The 6,043-nt window shown below is 56.4% G+C and overlaps 1 pseudogene; it reads left to right on the top strand.

The window, feature by feature from the left end:
* Positions 1-5,724: 5,724 nt before the first annotated feature.
* On the top strand, positions 5,725-6,043 carry LOC147707129 (large ribosomal subunit protein uL29 pseudogene; annotated as a pseudogene).

The raw sequence follows: 6,043 nt of genomic DNA, 5'->3' as shown, positions 1-6,043 counted from the left end.
GCCCTGGCGTTCAGAGAACCTGCCAGGTGTTGAACCACCAGAGTCACGCCCTGATGTTCCAGCCATTGCCAGAGACGCAGCGCCTCCTGGCAAAGGGTCCACGACCCCACTCCGCCCTTTTTGTTGCAGTACCACATGGTGGTGGTGTTGTCCGTGAACACCTGCACTGCACTCCCTCGGACAGACGGGAGGAATGCTTTCAGTGCCAGACGAATCGCCCGCAACAGATTGATATGGAGCCGGGACTCCGCCGGAGACCAGAGTCCTCTGATCTCCGCCTCTCCCAAGTGGCCCCCCCAGCCCTGGAGGGACGCGTCCGTCAAAACTACGTGCTCCGGTTGGGGAAGGGAGAGGGATCTGCCGTTGACCCAATCGCGGTCCGTGAGCCACCACTGCAGCTGTCTCGCAGTGCCCTCCGAGATCAGGACATGGTCGGACAGGTTGCCCTGGTGCTGGGCCCACTGAAACTTCAGGTCCCACTGCAGAGCCCGCATCCGCCACCGTGCGTGATGCACCAGAAGGATGCAGGAGGCCATCAGCCCCAGAAGCCGCAGCGTCAACCTGACCGAAACCCGGGATAATGGCCCGAAGATCGGAATCAGAGCCTATATATCCCGAACCCGCTGTTCGGGCGGGTAAACCCGAAACTGCGCCGAGTCGAGAACCGCTCCGATGAAAAGGAGCTTCTGAGAGGGGCACAGGTGTGACTTCGGCACAGTGATGGAAAATCCCAGCAGGTGCAGGAGATCCGCCGTAGTCTGGAGGTGGCTGACGACTGCCTGGGGCGAGCCCGCCTTCAACAACCAGTCGTCTAGGTAGGGGAAGACTGAGACCCCTAACCTGCGCAGATGAGCTGCGACCACCGCCATCACCTTCGTGAACACCCGTGGGGCGCTGGTAAGACCGAAGGGGAGCACGGTAAACTGAAAGTGCTCGAGGCCTACCGTGAACCGCAGGTAACGCCGGTGGGCCGGCAGGACGGGGACGTGGAAATATGCGTCCTGCAAGTCCAACGCTACCATCCAGTCTCCTGGGTCTAGGGCAGCCAAGACCTGAGCCAGTGTCAGCATTTTGAACTTCTCCTTCCGGAGGAAGCCGTTGACGTTCCTCAGATCCAAGATAGGGCGTAGGCCCCCTTTGCCTTTCTTGGGTACCAGGAAGTAGTGGGAGTAGCAACCACGTCCTACTTCTGGCCCAGGAACGCGCTTGATGGCCCCCTTGGCCAAGAGGGCCGGAACTTCCTCTTGCAGGAGCCGCAAGTGATCCCCCGACACGCGGTGGTGTTGCGGTGGCATGGCTTGAGGGGTCGTCTCGAAGGGGAGGGAGTAGCCCCTTCGGACGATCTGCAGCACCCACCTGTCCGAAGTGACTGTGCGCCAGTGAGAGTGGTGATGGCGAACCCTGCCTCCCACTGGCGTCACATGGGCCGAAAAGCACGGACTAGGAGGGTTTAGAGGCGGATGCTGCGGGGGCAGGTGTGGACTGGCTCCGCTTGTTTCCCCGACCACCTCCACGGCGGTTTCCGCGGCCGCCGCCGCGCTGGACGACAGTCTGCGGCGAGTGGCTGGCGGCACGTGTGGGGGCGCCCCTTCCTTGGCCACGAAAGGAGCAAAAGGCACCCATTTGCTGGCGCGGGGCCGAGAGGCCCAAGGACTTGGCCGTAGCCCTGGAGTCCTTAAAGCACTCAAGCGCGTGGTCTGCCTTGTCGCCAAAGAGGCGACGGCCATCGAACGCCATGTCCATGAGTGTATTTTGGACGTCTGCCGAGAAGTTGGCGGATCTCAGCCAGGCGTGGCGTCGTATCGCCACCGTCGTAGCCATCGCTCTGCCCAGCGAGTCAGTAGTATCCAGTCCGCACCTGATTGAATACTTTGCTGCGTCCCGGCCCTCCACTAGGGCTTGGCCGAGTTTGGCCCGTACCTCCAACGGACACTCTGGCAGCACTTCCGCCACCGTTTCCCACAGAGAGTGGGTGTAACGGCCCAAGAGGCATGCGGTGTTGGAAGACCGCAGTCCCAAGCTAAGGGACGAGAATACCTTCTTGCCATAGGCCTCGTACCTCTTGGATTCCCGATCGGGGGGAGCCGTCGGGAATGCGGTCTGGGAGTTAGAGGCCTGGATAACCAGACTCTCGGGGTGGGGTGGGTGGACAGGAAACATGGGTCGCCCGGGGCCGGGCGGTGGCGTCTGGCCACGTTCCTATTTACAGGCGAACCTGTAGCGGGCCTGGACCAAGTGCCCAAAAGAACGTCCGTCAAGGCCTCATTAAACGGCAGCAGAGGCTCCATGGAGCATGACTGAAGCTTAAGGACCTCAGTGAGGAGGTTAGTCCTCACGGCCGCGACGGGGAGCCCAAGGCCTTAGCAGCCCTCATCAACACCACACCATAAGTAGCACCCTCCTCCGAAGCCACGGTAGGAGGAGAGACAAATCCAGTGTCTGGAGAGGTGTCCAGGCCACTGGTCTCCCCAAGGTCTCCTGTCCAGTCCATGTTAGACTAACACTCCCTGGTCAGAGGGTCCTCAGACCCCTCCCAATTCTCCTCTTCCCTCATCTCCTGATATTCAGGGTCTCAAGTGAATGCGGTCGATTCATAGAGACTAAACTCCCCCAACGGCGTCGTCCCGGCGTCGGAACCGATTGAGAGGAGGCATCGGGGACAGCGCCGCCCGAGGACGACGCCGGAGGGGACACCACACGGACCGACGCCGGGGGGGTCGTAAGGCCCACCGGTGACGATCCATCGCCTGAGGAGGGTCCAGCGGCGCCCGAGGACACCGGCGGTGTCAGGATCGTGGGGCCCCGCGGCGCTGGGCCCGAAGGCGCCGGCGGCGTCGAGGCCGAAGCACCCGACGGCGTCGGGTCGTAGCCCCTGACCCACTAGGGCCCCCAGACGGGTTCGCTGGGCCCGAAGGCGCCGCGGAACCCGTCAGAGGAGAAAGGGACCTCATGGCCATGAGGAAACGCTCGATCTCCTCCGGCGTCGCGTTCAGCCCAGGGACCAGGGCCGAACGCGGCGCCCGCGACTCCCGAGGAGCCGTGTGGGCGGTGTCACCCGAACCCCCGGCCGCATCGCGCGAGCGTCGGGGGGAGTCAGAAGAGCGATGATGTATCTTCGACTTCTTATGCTTCTTACCTGACGACTTGGACCCGGAGGAGTGGCGCCGACTCCCGGAGCTGTGACGGCTCCGTCCCCGCGACCTGTCCCTCGACCTCCCGTGGGACCGGGACCGGGACCTCACACGGCACGGGGCCGACTGGCGGATTTCGAGTCGCCTGCGGGACCGCTCCCGCCTGGCCTTCCTCGAAAGGGCCCGACAGTCGGAGCAGGCCTCGTCGTCATGGTCGACGCCCAAACACATCAGGCACAGGCGGTGGGGATCCGTGACCGACATGGTACGGTCGCACTCGTCGCAATGCTTGAATCCGGGCATCCCTAACGGCACCGTCGGAGTCGTAAAGACTTCGAAATGGATCAAAAGATCACAAAAGTTTAGTCAAAAAGTGACTAGGGAACTGCTCTTTCCAGATCTGCGCTGGCTGGCGCGGAAAAAAGAAGAACTGACGTTAGCACGCGGAGGCGGCGTCTAAGTACTCCAATGACGTCATCACGGCGCCCACGACGCTGACAACGGACGCGGAGCCGCAGACGAAGCCTACCGACGCGCAAGGGTACTGCTACGCAAAACTTTCCGGATCCAGTCTGACGCCTGGGGATATTCTAAGGTAAGGAATCTATCACTAACGTGTCTCTTTCAGATACTTGAATTGGATGTTAGACGTTGCAGGGGGCAAGACCTAGCGTCTAGAGCTATTAGATTGTGAACCAGCCTCCTGTCGATCAAGCACAGTTCAATACAGTCTGTGGGGCTATTGGTAAGGACGCATCTTCTGGACCTCAGGATATTTTCCCTAATCACTGAACTAGAGCCTCTCACATGGCAGATCCAATTAATTGTTTTGTTCCTGAGAGAATCCCCCCCTTTGTACTCCTGATGCTGGGCAATTTTGAGGACATTAATCATATTGACGTTACGGGTAGCCAATGGGGCTAGGCACTCCCAAACCATTGATTGCTGCCTTAGAATGTTTTTAGTTGGAGATTCCATGACATGGGATCTTCCATGTATTCCTAAGACACCATGTCTGCTTTCAATTGCTCATCATTTTTTACCAATGGTTTCCTGCAAGTAGCCACTTCAGCAAAGCTTCTCTGAACACTTGCATTATCGGCTCTTGTGGGGTGGGGCGCGACCCTGTGGGCATGGGAAATTTATGCCCATCAGGTAGATTGTTATTCCATGGGGGCAATTTGTATGATAGCCCCCGCCTCTTGCTAGCAGCTGGTTCACCTGCCCTGTGTGGTCTCCTATTGTTGAACTGAAAGTGTTAATTTACGCTTTTAGGTCACTAATGATCTTATAGACATCTATGTTGGAAGAAGGTTACCCCTTGGGCAGTGAAGAGTCTCCCCCACACCTTCCCGCTCCTCTATGAATATGGAGTTGTCAACCATGCTTTGGAGGGGTGTAAACCTGTTGCTGCAGATAATTTCTGGAACGGGCAGGCCTGGGACCAAGGAGGTATCTGAGGGTAATGTTTCTGGGTTAGCTGGCGTAAGTTGTTCAACCTTCGGCTTTGTGTTTTAGATTTCCTAAACATGTGTGGGATGCATGTGTGTGTTCTAGAGCCTGTTTATACTAAGGATTCCTTTGGGCTATAAATGGAATCCCAGCAGCCTAAGTCATCTGCCCTGAGTTCCAGGGCAATGGTTAAAACATTGGGATCAAACCAGAATGTCATGAACTCTCCACTCCGGGAAAAAGGTACAAAACAGTATCATATCTTCAATAGCTCTGATGAATGTGAACGCCTGCGAAGGGGTCCGGTGTGACTTTGTCATATTGCTAGTGAACCCCAACGTTGTTAGGAGGTTGCCTACTAAAGATGCAAGCCCACCTTCAGCAGCCAGTTATTGGGATAGGTGAAGACTGGAACACCCGAGTGGCACTGGTGAGGCCAAAATAGAGAGTTGCAAACTGAAAATGCTCCTAATCCACTATAAGCCACAAGTGGCGTGTGTGTACCACAGGACAGGGGATATAGAAATAAGCATCCTGCAGGTCCAATGACACCATCCAATCCCAAGGTTTAGGTCATATAGGACCAGGGCCAGCATGAGCATCTTGACTTTGTACTGTTCGCAGCAAGATGAGAGGGTGGAGATCTCAAACAGGACAAAATCCTTCATTATTCTTCACTACAAGCAAGTAGTGGGAATGACACCCAGTTCCCATTTCTGGTGCAGGAACCCTCTCTATGGCCAAAAGGGCATACACTTCCTGCTGCTACACCGACAAGTGGTCCTTCGCGAGTCACCCTAACGGCGGTGGAAGGTGAGTCGGGCAGAAAGAAATGGGGTGTGTATCCCTAATGTACAATCTAAAGGTCCACTTGTCTGAAGTGAAGGCCTGCCACCTTTGGACGTAATATCTGATCCTACTTTCAACAGGGTAGCTGTGTGCTGGATAGGGAACACTAAAGCAGTTTTGCGGCTGCTGATGCAACAGAGACTGCACATTGTCCCTGCTGTCCTGGATGTCATCTTGCATTACTGTAGCCTTGGCCATGAAAGGCCTGAAAGGCCTTCTGGGCTGGTAAAGGGGGTGTGGTGTTGGCAAAACTGAAAGCCCAAGCTTTTTCCGGTGGAGGCTCACAGCAAATATGACAAAAATCAAGGCCCGTGATCTGTGTGGTAAGTAGGAAGATCTTCTGAAGCAGCTAGGTGACCTCAAGGTCGAATTGTCGCAGCTCCGGGTTGCTAAAGTGACTGATGGAGCTGCATCCAAGCTGTCCAAGGTCCAGGTTGAAAGAAAATCCATTGCGAGAGTCCTCACAGACACAGAAGGAAAACCTGCAAAAATTTTACAAAGGCAAGAAGTAGACTCAACAAATACGAAGAGGGTTTGAAGACCAAAAAACAAGTCCGAAAAGAGTGTCTATACCCAAAGCGAAAATTTGCTGTGAAAGCTTAAATGTGTTG

This window comes from Lissotriton vulgaris, chromosome 6 (genome assembly GCF_964263255.1).
Source record: "Lissotriton vulgaris chromosome 6, aLisVul1.2, whole genome shotgun sequence".
Lineage (NCBI taxonomy): Eukaryota > Metazoa > Chordata > Amphibia > Caudata > Salamandridae > Lissotriton > Lissotriton vulgaris.
The sequence above is the reverse complement of the archived record's forward strand: the minus strand, read 5'-3'. Positions and strand labels throughout refer to the sequence as shown.